Here is a 16,238-nt window from a genome sequence, read left to right as displayed (position 1 = left end):
GTTGCCCGTGCCACGTGATAGTGAGATGAGGAATAGGGAGAGAGAGCAATTAAACACGTGGCTACAGGGATGGTGCAGGCGGGAGGGATTCAGATTTCTGGATAACTGGGGCTCTTTCTGGGGAAGGTGGGACCTCTATAGACAGGATGGTCTACATCTGAACCTGAGGGGCACCAATATCCTGGGGGGGAGATTTGTTAGTGCTCTTTGGGGGGGTTTAAACTAATTCAGCAGGGGCATGGGAACCTGGATTGTAGTTTTGGGGTACGGGAGATTGAGAGTATAGAGGTCAGGAGCACAGATTTGACTTCGCAGGAGGGTGCCAGTGTTCAGGTAGGTGGTTTGAAGTGTGTCTACTTCAATGCCAGGAGTATACGAAATAAGGTTGGGGAACTGGCAGCATGGGTTGGTACCTGGGACTTCGATGTTGTGGCCATTTCAGAGACATGGATAGAGCAGGGACAGGAATGGTTGTTGCAGGTTCCGGGGTTTAGGTGTTTTAGTAAGCTCAGAGAAGGGGGCAAAAGAGGGGGAGGTGTGGCGCTGCTAGTCAAGGACAGTATTACGGTGGCGGAAAGGATGCTAGATGGGGACTCTTCTTCCGAGGTAGTATGGGCTGAGGTTAGAAACAGGAAAGGAGAGGTCACCCTGTTGGGAGTTTTCTATAGGCCACCTAATAGTTCTAGGGATGTAGAGGAAAGGATGGCGAAGATGATTCTGGAAAAGAGCGAAAGTAACAGGGTAGTTGTTATGGGAGACTTTAACTTTCCAAATATTGACTGGAAAAGATATAGTTCGAGTACATTAGATGGGTCATTCTTTGTACAATGTGTGCAGGAGGGTTTCCTGACACAATATGTTGACAGGCCAACAAGAGGCGAGGCCACATTGGATTTGGTTTTGGGTAATGAACCAGGCCAGGTGTTAGATCTGGAGGTAGGTGAGCACTTTGGAAACAGTGACCACAATTCGGTGACCTTTACGTTAGTGATGGAAAGGGATAAGTATACCCCGCAGGGCAAGAGTTATAGCTGGGGGAAGGGCAATTATGATGCCATTAGACATGACTTAGGATGTGTTGGTTGGAGAAGTAGGCTGCAAGGGTTGGGCACACTGGATATGTGGAGCTTGTTCAAGGAACAGCTATTGCATGTTCTTGATAAGTACGTACCAGTCAGGCAGGGAGGAAGGGGTCGAGCGAGGGAACCGTGGTTTACCAAAGAAGTGGAATCTCTTGTTAAGAGGAAGAAGGAGGCCTATGTGAAGATGAGGCATGAAGTTTCAGTTGGGGCGCTTGATAGTTACAAGGAAGCGAGGAAGGATCTAAAGAGAGAGCTGAGACGAGCAAGGAGGGGACATGAGAAGTCTTTGGCAGGTAGGATCAAGGAAAACCCAAAAGCTTTCTATAGGTATGTCAGGAATAAAAGAATGACTAGGGTAAGAGTAGGGCCAGTCAAGGACAGTGGTGGGAAGTTGTGTGTGGAGGCTGAGGAGATAAGCGAGATACTAAATGAATACTTTTCGTCAGTATTCACTCAAGAAAAAGATAATATTGTGGAGGAGAATGCTGAGACCCAGGCTATTAGAATAGATGGCATTGAGGTGCGTAGGGAAGAAGTGTTGGCAATTCTGGACAAGGTGAAAATAGATAAGTCCCCGGGGCCGGATGGGATTTATCCTAGGATTCTCTGGGAAGCCAGGGAAGAGATTGCTGAGCCTTTGGCTTTGATTTTTAGGTCATCATTGGCTACAGGAATAGTGCCAGAGGACTGGAGGATAGCAAATGTGGTCCCTTTGTTCAAGAAGGGGAGTAGAGATAACCCCGGTAACTATAGGCCGGTGAGCCTAACGTCTGTGGTGGGTAAAGTCTTGGAGAGGATTATAAAAGATACGATTTATAATCATCTAGATAGGAATAATATGATTAGGGACAGTCAGCATGGTTTTGTGAAGGGTAGGTCATGCCTCACAAACCTTATCGAGTTCTTTGAGAAGGTGACTGAACAGGTAGACGAGGGTAGAGCAGTTGATGTGGTGTATATGGATTTCAGTAAAGCGTTTGATAAGGTTCCCCACGGTCGGCTATTGCAAAAAATACGAAGGCTGGGGATTGAGGGTGATTTAGAGATGTGGATCAGAAATTGGCTAGTTGAAAGAAGACAGAGAGTGGTAGTTGATGGGAAATGTTCAGAATGGAGTTCAGTTACGAGTGGCGTACCACAAGGATCTGTTCTGGGGCCGTTGCTGTTTGTCATTTTTATAAATGACCTAGAGGAGGGCGCAGAAGGATGGGTGAGTAAATTTGCAGACGACACTAAAGTCGGTGGAGTTGTAGACAGTGCGGAAGGATGTTGCAGGTTACAGAGGGACATAGATAAGCTGCAGAGCTGGGCTGAGAGGTGGCAAATGGAGTTTAATGTGGAGAAGTGTGAGGTGATTCACTTTGGAAAGAATAACAGAAATGTGGAATATTTGGCTAATGGTAAAATTCTTGGCAGTGTGGATGAGCAGAGGGATCTCGGTGTCCATGTACATAGATCCCTGAAAGTTGCCACCCAGGTTGATAGGGTTGTGAAGAAGGCCTATGGTGTGTTGGCCTTTATTGGTAGAGGGATTGAGTTCCGGAGCCATGAGGTCATGTTGCAGTTGTACAAAACTCTAGTACGGCCGCATTTGGAGTATTGCGTACAGTTCTGGTCGCCTCATTATAGGAAGGACGTGGAAGCTTTGGAACGGGTGCAGAGGAGATTTACCAGGATGTTGCCTGGTATGGAGGGAAAATCTTATGAGGAAAGGCTGATGGACTTGAGGTTGTTTTCGTTAGAGAGAAGAAGGTTAAGAGGTGACTTAATAGAGGCATACAAAATGATCAGAGGGTTAGATAGGGTGGACAGCGAGAGCCTTCTCCCGCGGATGGAGGTGGCTAGCACGAGGGGACATAGCCTTAAATTGAGGGGTAATAGATATAGGACAGAGGTCAGAGGTGGGTTTTTTACGCAAAGAGTGGTGAGGCCGTGGAATGCCCTACCTGCAACAGTAGTGAACTCGCCAACATTGAGGGCATTTAAAAATTTATTGGATAAGCATATGGATGATAAGGGCATAGTGTAGGTTAGATGGCCTTTAGATTTTTTTCCATGTCGGTGCAACATCGAGGGCCAAAGGGCCTGTACTGCGCTGTATCGTTCTATGGAGCCAACCAAGGAAAAGGCTATTTTAGATTCAGTATTATGGAACGAAGAAGGGTTGATAAATAGTCTTGTCGTTCAGGATCCTCTTGGAAGGAGCGATCACAGCATGCTAGAATTTCAAATTCAGATTAAGCGAGAGAGGGCAGAGTGCCATACTAGAGTTTTAGCATTGGGCCGAGGTAATTATACAGGCCTGAGAAAAGAGTTGGCCCAACCAGACTGGGCACAGATAATTGAGGGTAGATTAGTTGAGGAACAATGGCGGATGTTCAGAGAGATATTAAATACCTCTCAATTAAGTATATTCCTGACGGGCAGCGGAATTGAAAAAGGGAGAAAAATGTTCCATGGCTAAACAAGGAAGTCAAGGAAGACATAAAAACCAAGGCATATCATACTGTGAAAAATAGTGGTAGCTGGAGGATAGGGAGAACTTTTCAGCAAAAGGCAATAAAATAAAATCGAAAGAGCTAAGATGAACTATGAAAGGAAACTAGCAGAAAACATAAACACTGATAGCAAAAGTTTCTGTAAGTATATAAAGAGGAAGAGAATAGATAAAGTAAATGTTGGCCCTTTAGAGGACTATTGTGGTGAGGTAATAATGGGGAACACTGAAATGGCGGAGGCACTGAACCAATATGTTGCCTGTCTTTACAGTAGAAGATAATAAACATATTTTCTAAAAACTACAGAAGAACTTGGGTGCGATACCCATCACTAGGGAGACGTTATTGAATAAACTAATAGGATTAAAGGCAGATACGTCTCCAGCACCTGATGCCTGTGCCCTAGGGTATTAATGGAGGTGGCAACAGAGATTGTGGATGCATTGGTTATGATATTTCAGAATTCCCTGGATTCTGGAAGAGTTCCTGTGGATTGGAAACACGCTAATGTGATGCCCCTATTCCTACAGGGAGAGAGGCAAAATGTAAGAAACTATAGACTGGTTATCTTGACCTCTAAGGTGGGGAAGTTGCTGGAATCGATCATTGAAGAGGAACATTTGGAAAGACAAGGCTCAATCCACCAGTGTCAGCATGGTTTTATGAAGAGCAAGTCTGCTTGACAAAGTGCCTGAGTTCTTTGAGGACGTAACCAGCAAGATCGATAAGTCAAGCCTGTGGATGTGGTATATCTAGACTTCAAGAAGGCGTTTGACATTGTGACACATAAAAGACTTATCCAGAAGGTGAGATTGCAGGGGATTGGGGGTAGAGTATTAGATTGGATTGAGAATTGGCTGACTGACAAAGCAGAGGGCCAGGATAAATGGGTCTTTCTCTGGCTGGTGAATTGTGCCGCCGGGGTCAGTCCTCGGACCTATGCTGTTCACAATCTATATAAATTATCTGCAAGCAGGGACAGTTTAACACAGTAAAATTTGCATGTGATGTTAAAATAGATGGGAAACCAGGCAGTGAAGAGGAGATAAAGATTTTACAGGCGGATAGGTTATGAGATTGGACCAAAATTTGGCAGATGGAGTTTAATGTAGATAAGGGCGGGGTTATCCATTTTTGCCCAAAAAAGGGCCAAATTATTATCTAAATGGAAAGCAGATTCAAAATGCGTCCGCGTAGAGGGATCTGGGTGTCTTTGTTCACATGTAACAGGAAGCCAGTGTGCAGGTACAGTATGTAATTAAAAATGCAAATGGAACATTAGGGGAGCAGCACGGTAGCACAGTGGTTAGCACAGTTGCTTCAAGGTCCCAGGTTCGATTCCCGGCTTGGGTCACTCTCTATGCGGAGTCTGCACGTTCTCCCCATGTCTGCGTGGGTTACCTCCGGGTGCTCCAGTTTCCTCCCATAGTCCAAAGATGTGCAGGTTAGGTGGATAGGCCATGATAAATTGCCCTTGGTGTGCAAAAAAAAAAAGGTTGGGTGGGGTTACGGGGTGACAAGAATAGGGTGGAGGCATGGGCTTAAGTGGGGTGCTCTTTTCAAGGGCGGGTGAAGACTCGATGGGCCGAATGACCAGATTCTGCACTGTAAATTCATGATTCTATGATTAGCATTTATTGCAAAAGGACTGGAGTATAAAAGTTGAGAAGTGTTGTTGCAATTGTATAGGATGTTGGTGAGACCATATCTAGAGAATTGTGTTCAGTTTTGGTTATCCTTATTAGAGGAAGGATATGGTGGCATTGGAGCAGTTCAGAGGAGGTTCACCAGATTGATTCCGGGGATGAGAATGAGGAGAGATTAGACCGTTTGGGCTTTTACAAGCTGGAGTTTAGAAGACGGGGGATCTGATCAAGGTATATAAAATACTAAAAGGGATTGATAAAGCAAATGTAGATCAAATGTTCCTCTTGTGGGGCAATCTAGAATGAGAGGTCACAGATAGGTGGTAGATTTAAAACTGAGATGAGGAGGAACTACTTCTTGCAGTGGGTGGTGAATTTGTGGAATTCGCTGTCCCATGGTGCTGTGGAATCTGAGTCATTAAATGGTTTCAAGAAGGAGATAGATATATTTCTGATTTTAAAAATGGGTTAAAGGGATATGGGGAAGAGGTGGATTTGAGACCAGGAAGAGATCAGCCATGATCTGATTGAATGGCGGACCAGGCTCGATAGATTGAATTGCCGACTTCAGCTCCTAATTCCTATGTTAAGTTTTGCAATGTTGTTTCTGACCCAGGTTTCTCACACTTAAACTGAATGCTAAATTCTACCATGTTATGGTCACTGTTACCTGGAAGATCATTTACTCCGAGATTGTTCACAAAACCTGCCTCATTACACATTACCAGATTCAAAATTGCCTGATCCCTGTTTGGATCCGCAACATATTGAGCTACGAAACTCCTGAAGACACTCTATGAATTCTTCCTCAAGGCTACCTCTACCAATTTGATTTTCTCAATCCACATGAAGATTAAAGTCACCCATGATTAATGTGCTGCCTATTATTAATAATCATCTTTATTAGTGTCACAAGTAGGCTTACATTAACACTGCAATGAAGTTAATGTGAAAATGTATTTTACATGCCTCATTATCTCCTGATTTATTTTCCGTCCTACAATATAGCTACAACTAACAGGCCTATAGACTACTCTTGCCAGTGCCTTCTTTGCCTTGTTATTTCATAGGGATTCGATATCTTCTGATCAAAGATCAATTCTTACTGTTGTTATTCCATCTCATACTAACTAAACTACCCTAGCTCTCCTTCCTGTCTGTCCTTATGGAAAAGTCACATACCCTAAATATTTAATTCCCAGTTTTGATCTCCTTATACCGAAGTCTCTGTAATCGCGACAAGATCATACCCATTAACCTCAATTTATGCCATTATTTTTGCCTCTTTACCATTTTTCGTCCTTTTGACCCTTTTGCTGCTTTAAAATAAAATATTCGGGGCCTCACGGTAGCACGGTGGTTAGCATCAATGCTTCACAGCTCCAGGGTCCCAGGTTCGATTCCCGGCTGGGTCACTGTCTGTGTGGAGTCTGCACGTCCTCCCCGTGTGTGCGTGGGTTTCCTCCGGGTGCTCCGGTTTCCTCCCACAGTCCAAAGATGTGCGGGTTAGGTGGATTGGCCATGCTAAATTGCCCGTAGTGTAAGGTTAATGGGGGGATTATTGGTATATGGGTTACGTGGGTTTAAGTAGGGTGATCATTGCGCGGCACAACATCGAGGGCCGAAGGGCCTGTTCTGTGCTGTACTGTTCTATGTTCTATGTTCTATTTGTACATTCATTCTGTGTATCATAACCCAAAATAACTGTTTTGCAATGTTGTCATATCCTTTTGCTTTGTAAGCCTACACAGGGCCTCTCCAGAACCATCCCCTCGCGTATCATATATACTCGCGTATCATGCGATCTCGCGTATGATGCGACCCCTAAATTTTCGTCCCCAAAACATGATTTTATGCTATATCTCATGTATCATGCGAGTCACTTTTTTGGAAATTAATGCCCAAACTAAAACTTCCAAATGATATCATTGTCTGTGGATTCTGCAGAGTGGATTCTGTTGTGAAAGCTGTTCGCGAATCGAACAGCTTTCCAGCTGGCTTGACTAGCGTCGTTCAGCCACTTGACGTATCCATTCATAAAAACAGCAAGTAAAACACCCGCGAATTTTGTATCAGAAAAAGACGGCCATGTATTGAATAAACTACCCATATGATCAGAAAGACAACCTGAACAAAGAACCAATAGTCGTTAATGATTTGGATACTACTCTACAGATTTTGACCACAGCATTCTGATGGGAAGATGTTCAGCCACTTGACGTATCCATTCATAAAAACAGCAAGTAAAACACCCGCGAATTTTGTATCTCGCGTATCATGCGACCCCCCCCAAATTTAGGTTACAATTTAGATCTTCAAAAGTCGCATGATACGCGAGTATATACGGTATTTAGTTTAAAGGCCTCTACTTCCCTAGTTATGCGGTTTTGCAAGATCACTGGTCCTAGCACAGGTCAGATGTTGGCTGTGCCAATGATACAACCCCCACTTTCCCCAGTGCCCCACAAACTAAAACCCACTTCTTCCATACCAGTCTTTAACCACGTATTCATCTCTCTAATTTTATGTACCCTACACCAATCTGCACAGCTCGGGCAATAATCCAAGGATTAAAAACCCTTTGAGGTTCTGTTGTTTAATTTGATGCCTAGGTCCTCAAACTCTGTGCAAAATGTCTCCTTGGTTTACACATATTGTTGGTACCTATGGACCATGACAACGGGCTCCTCCCCCTTCCATTGCAATTTCTTCTCCTGTCCTGAACCCTGGCAGTGGGCAGGCAACACAGCCATCTATTGTCTCGCTCCTTGCTACAGAGAATCGTGTCAATCCCCCTCACTATACTATCCCCAACACCACTACATTCTGATGTACTCGCCCACCTTGAATGGCTTCCTGCACCACAGTACCATTGTCAGTCAAGGCTGCATGGGGAGGGGGGAGTGCGCAGGGGGGGAGAGAGAGAAATGATCGCATCCACAACTGGGGTCACAGGCCACCTGAGAAATAATTTGAGACACTAAATGAATATTTTGACCCAGTTTTCACAATGGAGGACATTAGAACCATCCCAATTATAACGGGTAAAGCAGAGGTTGATGAAAAGGAGGAACTTAAAACAATCGGCATTACTAGGAACAAAGTGCTGAGTGAACTACTGAGCTTAAAGGCAGACATGTCCCCAGGGCCTAATGGCGTACATGTAAGGGTCTTACAGGCAGTGGCAGTTAGAGATAGTGATGACATTACTTAAAATATTCCCTGTATTCTGGGAAGGTTCCAGTGGATTGGGAAAAGGCTAATGTAAAGCCCCTGTTTATAAAAAAAAAAGGCAGAAAGTAAAAAAATATAGACCAGTTAGTTTGTCTGTCCTAGGAAAACTGTTGGAATCATTATTGAGAAAGTAGTAACGGGACATTTGGAAAGTAAAATTGCAATCCATCAGAGTTTGCATAGTCTTATGAAGGATAAATTGTTTTGATTAATTTTCAGGAGCTCTTCAAAGATGTAACAAGCAAAGTGGATAATGGGGATCCTGTAGTGCATCTGGATTTCCAGAAGGCATTTGATCAGGTGCCACACAAAAGGTTAATACACAAGGTAAGATCCCATGGGTTGGGGGTAATATATTAGCTTGGATAGAGAATTGGCTAACCAACAGAAAGCAGCATTGGGGATGAATGGGTCTGTTTTGCTCGGCAAGTTGTAACTAGTGAGATGCCACAGGGTTTGCCACTCGCACCCCAATTATTTACCATAGATTTCATAGAATTTACAGTGCAGACAGAGGCCATTCGGCCCATCGGGTCTGCACTGGCTCTTGGAAAGAACACCCTATCCAACGCCACACCTCCACCCTATCCCCATAACCCAGTAACCCCACCCAACACTAAGGGCAATTTTGGACACTAAGGGCAAATTGGCAGAGCCAATCCACCTAACCTGCACATCTTTGGACTGTGGGAGGAAACCGGAGCACCCGGAGGAAACCCACGCAGACACTGGGAGAACATGCAGACTCTGCACTGACAGTGACCCAAGCCGGGAATCAAACCTGGGACCCTGGAGCTGTGAAACAATTGAGCTAACCACAGAGGTACCTTGCTCCCCTATTTATATTAATGTTTTGGATGTAGGGTTTGAAGGTACACTGCAGCCAAATTTGCAGATGACATTAAAATAGGTGGGAAAGCAAGTTGCAATGAGGAAATAACAAATTTACAAATGGATATGGATACGATAGGCGAGTGGGCCAAAATTTAGCAGATGGAATTTAACTTGGATAAGTGTGAGGTTATCCATTTTGGTCATAAAAATATAACGGCAACTTAATTTCTAAATGGAGAGAAACTTTGAAGTACTTTACTGCAGAGGGATCTGGGTGTCCTTGTGCAAAAATTGGAGAAAGTCAGAATGCAGGTGCCGCGGGTAATAAGGAAGGCAAATTGAATTTTGATATTAATTGCTAATGGAATAGAGTTAAAAGTAGGAAAGTGCTGTTGCAGCTGAATCGGGCATTGATGAGACCCCATCTGGAGCACTGTGTACAGTTTTGATCCCTTTGAGGAAGGAGATAAATGCATTGAAGGCAGTTCTAAGAAAGTTCACCAGATTGATTCCAGGATGAAGGACTTGTCTTATGATGAGAGTTTGAACAGTTTAGGCCGACACTCGGAGTTTGGAAGAATGAGAGGAGATTTAATTGACGTATATAAGATGCTGAAGGGGTTTGACAGGGTCGACTTAGAGTGGATATTTCCCCTTGTTGGACATTCTAGCATGAGACCATAGTTTCAGGCTAAGGGCTGGCAGATTTAAAACATAAATTAGGAGGAATTACTTCACTCAAAGGGTGGTGAATCTGCGGAATTCTCTTCCCTAGAGTGCAATGTCAGCGGAACACGAAACACATTTGAGGAGGAGATAGATTGGGCGGGATTCTCTGCCGGCGGGATTCTCCGTTTTGCCGGCGCCCGGGGGTTTCCCAGTGGCGTGAGGCTGCCCCAGAATGGGAAATCCCACTGACCGGCTGGCATAACAGAAAATCCCGCCAGTGGGTCGGGCAGAAAAGTGGTGCAGCAGGGTGAAGAATCCAGCCCAGGAATTTAGTGATATGGAGAAATAGTTGAAGACCCTGGATACTGCAAAGGCTGTGGGCCCTGACGATATTCCAGCAATAGTCCAGAACTTGCCGCGCCCCTAGCCAAGCTGTTTCAGTATGGTTACAACACTGGCATCTACCTGGCAATGTGAATAATTACCCAGGTGTGTCCTGTGCACAAAGAAGGACAAATCCAACCAGCCAATTATTGTCAATCCATTTACTCTCCATCATCAGTAAAGAGACGGGAGGAGTCATCAACAGGTCTATCAAGCAGCACTTACTTAGCAATAACCTGCTCATGGACACTTGGGTTGCGTTCTGCCAGGGGCACTCGGGCGGCTTGGTAGCACAGTGATTAGCACAGTTGCTTCACAGCTCCAGGGTCCCTGGTTCGATTCCAGGCTTGAGTCACTGTCTGTGCGGAGTTTGCACTTTCTCCCTGTGTCTGTGTGGGTTTCCTCCGGGGTCTCTGGTTTCCTGCCACAGTCCACATGTGCAGTTAAGGTGGATTGGCTGTGCTAAATTGCCTCTTGATGTCCAAAAGGTTAGGTTGGGGTTACTAGGTTATGGGATTAGGGTGGAGGTGTGGGATTAAGTAGGCATTTATTTCCAAGGGTCGGTGCAGCCTCAATAGGCTGAATGGCCTCCTGCACTGTAAATTCTGTGATTCTGAGTTCCTGACCACATTACAGCCTTGGCTCAAACATGGACAAAAAAAATGAATGCCAGAAGTGAGAGTGACTGCCCTTGACACCAAGGCAGCATTTGACTCAGGGGTCCTATCAAAACCTGAATCAATGGGAAAACTGGCTGCTGTCTGAAATCATACCTAACATTCTTGTTCCTCTTTTTCTTGTGTTTGTAAACAACCAATGGTGTAATTACTTAGCCTCACCACAAGAAGGCAGGTGTGAGACTAGTGCAGGTTCTGAAGAAAAATGTTGGAACATTACGAGTTGCACAGAATCCATTCCAAGTGGTTCTCATTCTGTGTGCGATTATATTCTTGTTGACAGCCCCAAATTCTTCCACTTTCTAATTTTATCAGATACAGAGAAGCTAGTTTATCTGTGGAAACATTCATTCATGCCTTTTCTACTCTAGATTTGACAATTCTAACACACCTCAGGCTGGTCTCTAAAATTCCACCTTCATTCATGTGAGAGTACCTTTAAGAAATGGAGCAGCTCATATTACTGCAGCGATGTCAGAGGGTGGAGCTGAGCTGAGCTCACTTCTGCTTTTTGGGAGTTTTAGTTTCAGTTTTGAGGAAAAGAGCTTGGGTGTGTCTGTGTTTGCAGTGAGCTGGATCTGCTGTGATCTCTGCCAGGAAAGACTGAATCATTTGGGTGATTTAAACTCATAATAGTAATGCCTTTAACCTGATGTGTTTCTGTTTAAAGGTGTTAAGTCTTTTGTAGGTTTGAAGGAACATTTTGAGGGATTATTTAGTGTTGTATTATTTTCGGGGTTATCTTTGAAGTAAGGGGTGGTAAGTGATCCAATGTTTATTTAAAACGGTTAAGTTGAATTCATGGAATAAACATTGTTTTGTGTTTAAAAACCCAGGTGTCCATAATTGTAATACCACACCAGGAGACCAAGCCGTGTGCTTCAAAAGCAACAATACATTAAGGGAGAGGTTAGTTGAACTCCATGATGATACATTTTGGGGTTCTGAAAACGCCGCTCCCATAACACTTCCATAAACGTGAGGTCATCCAAAACTCTGCTTTCTGTATCCTAATTCACAATAAACCCCACCCCTATATCACCCACATAAAATCTCAACTTCTCGTATCACCCACAGCAATTCTCACTTCCCAAATCACCCACAGCAAACTCACTCCTGTATCACCCACAGCAAATCTCACTTCCCATATCACCCACAGCAAACTCACTCCTGTATCACCCACAGCAAATCTCACTCCCCCTATCACCTTGTTATACCGTCAATTCACTGAGACCGTGAGAACAAGTGAATATATGGCTTTATTATCCAGGAACTTGCCTGCCAGTGTCGGCTGTACAAATGAGTGCTACCCACAGGTGGCCGGTCTATATATCGCCCCGGTGAGGGCGGAGCCAGAGGCGGAGCCCACTGGGGTTCCAGTACAAGCTCATCGGTCACAGCACTATACAGACAGTTCATACTTGGGTGAATACATTCACCACATTCACCCCCTGTTTAAAAAAAAATCAAGTCCAGCGGGGGTGATGTGGCGTCATCAAATATTCAGTCTGTCGGGAGGCCGGATTGTTCTTTTAGACCTCCTCAGTTCCTGCGATGCGGCGGGCACGGTTGTTGCAGGTGGAAACTCGGGGGCATGTTGTCTGGAGCTTGAGCTTCAGTCTGGCGTGTCGGAGGCGGTTGAGGGGTGGGGGTAGGCAGGGGGATGGTGGGTGGTGACAGTGCAGGCGCGGGACACTACAGGAGACCCAGGGGAGGTGTAAGGGGCACTGGGGTGGTTGTAGGCAGCGGGGAGGGGGGTGTGTTGGCAGGGGAACCAGCTTGCACCAGGTCCCGTAGGGAGACCGTCTCTTGCCGTCCGTCCTGGTGCGCGATGTAGGCGTACTGGGGGTTGGGTTGCAGCAGCTGGACCCTCACGACGAGGGGATCGGTCTTATGGCTCCTCGTATGCTTCCGGAGAAGGACAGGTCCCAGAGTTGTCACCCAGGATGGAAGCGAGACCCCGGAGATGGACTTCCTGGGGAAGAGAAACAAGCGGTCGTGAGGGGTCTCATTCATGGCTGTGCAGAGGAGTGATCTAATGGAGTAGAGAGCGTCAGGGAGGACCTCCTGCCAGGGGGGGGGTTCAGGAGACTTCTAGACCGGAGGGCAAGGACGGCCTTCAATACCGTCGCGTTCTCCCTCTCCACCTGCCTGTTTCCCTGCGGGTTATAGCTCATAGTCCTGTTCGAGGCGATGCCCTTACTGAGCAGGTACTGATGCAGCTCATCGCTCATGAATGATGTGCCCCGATCGCTGTGGACGTACGCAGGGAAACTGAACAATGTGAAGATGCTGTGCAGTGCCTTTATCTTAGTGGCCGAGGTCATGTCGGGACAGGGGACAGCGAAGGGGAAGCGGGAGAACTTGTCGATGACCGATATCTTTGCAGCATCCTTGAGCACGGGTGAGGTCCCGGAGGACTGGAGAATTGCTAATGTTGTCCCTTTGTTTAAGAAGGGTAGCAGGGATAATCCAGGGAATTATAGACCTGTGAGCTTGACGTCAGTGGTAGGCAAACTGTTGAAGAAGATACTGAGAGACAGGATCTATTCACATTTGGAAGAAAATCGACTTATCAGTGATAGGCAGCATGGTTTTGTACAGGGAAGGTCATGTCTTACAAACCTAATAGAATTCTTTGAGGAAGTGACAAAGTTAATTGATGAGGGAAGGGCTGTAGGTGTCATATACATGGACTTCAGTAAGGCCTTTGATAAAGTTTCCCATGGCAGGTTGGTGGAAAAAGTGAAGTTGTATGGTGTTCAGGGTGCACTAGCTAGATGGATAAAGAACTGGCTGGGTAACAGGAGACAGAGAGTAGTGGTGGAAGGGAGTGTCTTAAAATGGAGAAAGGTGACTAGTGGTGTTCCACATGGATCCGTGCTCGGACTAGTGTTGTCTGTGATATACATAAATGATCTGGACAAAGGTATATGTGGTCTGATTAGCACGTTTGCAGATGATACTAAGATTAGTGGAGTTGCAGTTTGCGAGGAGGACTGTCAGAGAATACAGCAAAATATAGATAGATTGGAGAGTTGTGCAGGGAAATGGAAGATGGAGTTCAATCCAGGCAAATACGAGGTAATGCGTTTTGGAAGATCCAATTCAAGAGCGGACTATATGGTCAATGGAAGAGTCCTGGGGAAAATTGATGTACAGAGAGATCTGGGAGTTCAGGTCCATTGTACCCTGAAGGTGGCAACGCAGGTTGATAGAGTGGTCAAGAAGGCATACAGCATGCTTGCTTTCATCGGACGGGGTATTGAATACAAGAGTTGGCAGGTCACATTACAGTTGTATAGGTCTTTGGTTAGGCCACATTTGGAATACTACGTGCAGTTTTAGTCCCCACATCACCAGAAGGATGTGGATGCTTTAGAGAGGGTGCAGAGGAGGTTCACCAGGATGTTTCCTGGTATGGAGAGTGCTAACTATGAAGAGAGGTTGAGTAGATTAGGATTGTTTTTGTTTGAAAGGAGGAGGTTGAGGGGGCACCTGATTGAGGTCTACAAAATTATGAGAGGTATGGACAGGGTGGATAGCAACAAGCTTTTTCCAAGAGTGGGGGTGTCAATTATAAGGCGTCATGATTTCAAGGTGAGAGGGGGAAAGTTTAAGGGAGATGTGCGTGGGAAGTTTTTTACGCAGAGGGTGGTGGGTGCCTGGAACGTTTTGCCAGCGGAGGTGGTAGAGGCAGGCACAATAGCATCATTTGAGATGCATTTGGACAGATATATGAACGGGTGGGGAACAGAGGGAAGTAGATCCTTAGAAAATAGCCGACAGGTTTAGATAAAAGATCTGGATCGGCGCAGGCTAGGAGGGCCGAAGGGCCTGTTCCTGTGCTGTAATTTTCTTTGTTCTTTGTTCTGCAAAATGAATCGCCTCGCACTTAAACTCCATTTTCCATTTTTCGGCCCAGCTCTGCATCCTATCAATGTCTCTTTGTAGCCTACAACAGCCCTCTACCTCATCCACTACTCCAATCTTGGTGTCATCAGCAAATTTACTGAATCACCCTTCAGCCCTCACCTCCAAGTCATTGATAAAAATCACAAATAGCAGAGGACCCAGCATTGATCCCTGTGGTACACCGCTGGTAACTGGTCTCCAATCTGAAAATTTTCCATCCACCACTACCCTCTATCGTCTATGTGATAGCCAGTTACTTATCCAATTGGCCAAATTTCCCTCTGTCCCACACCTCCTTACTTTCTTCATGAGCCGACCATGGGGAACCTTATCAAACGCCTTACTGAAATCGATGTATACGACATCAACTGCTCTACCTTCATCCACACACTTAGTTACCTCCTCAAACAATTCAATCAAATTTGTGAGGCAAGACTTACCCTTCACGATTCCGTGTTGACTATCCCGGATTAAGCTGCATCTTTCCAAATGGTAATAAATTCTAACACTCGGGACCTTTTCCATTAACTTACCAACCACCGAAGTAAGACTAACCGGCCTATAATTACCAGGGTCATTCCTATTTCCTTTCTTGAGGGACAACATTCGCCACTCTCCAGTCCTCTGGCACTATCCCCGTGGACAGTGAGGACCCAAAGATCAAAGCCAAAGGCTCTGCAATCTCATCCTTTGCCTCCCAAAGAATCCTTGACTATATCCCATCTGGCCCAGGGGACTTGTCGACCCTCAGGTTTTTCAAAATTGCTAATACATCTTCCCTCAGAACATCTACCTCCTCCACCCTACCCGTCTGTATCACACGCTCATCCTCAAAAACATAACCCTTCTCCTTGGTGAACACTGAAGAAAAGTATTCATTCAACGTCTCTCCTATCTCTTCTGACTCCACGTACAAGTTCCCACTACTGTCCTTGACCGGCCCTAACCTCACCCTGGTCATTCTTTTATTTCTCACAAGAGTGAAAAGCCTTGAGGTTTTCCTTGATCCGATCCGCCAAGGACTTCTCATGCCCCCTTCTAGCTCTCCTAAGCCCTTTTTGTGAGCTCATTCCTTGCTACCTTGTAACCCTCAAATGACCCAACTGAACCTTGTTTTCTCATCTTTACATCTGCTTCCTTTTTCCTCTTGACAGGACATTCAACCTCTTTTGTGACCATGGTTCCCTCACACGGCCATTTCCTCCCTGCCTGACCGGGACATACCTATCAAGGACATGCAGTATTTGTTCCTTGAACAAGCTCCACTTTTCATTTGTGCCTTTCCCTGACAGTTTCTGT

The sequence above is a fragment of the Scyliorhinus canicula genome, chromosome 13, assembly GCF_902713615.1.
Source record: "Scyliorhinus canicula chromosome 13, sScyCan1.1, whole genome shotgun sequence".
NCBI lineage: Eukaryota > Metazoa > Chordata > Chondrichthyes > Carcharhiniformes > Scyliorhinidae > Scyliorhinus > Scyliorhinus canicula.
This window is presented reverse-complemented; position numbering follows the sequence as displayed.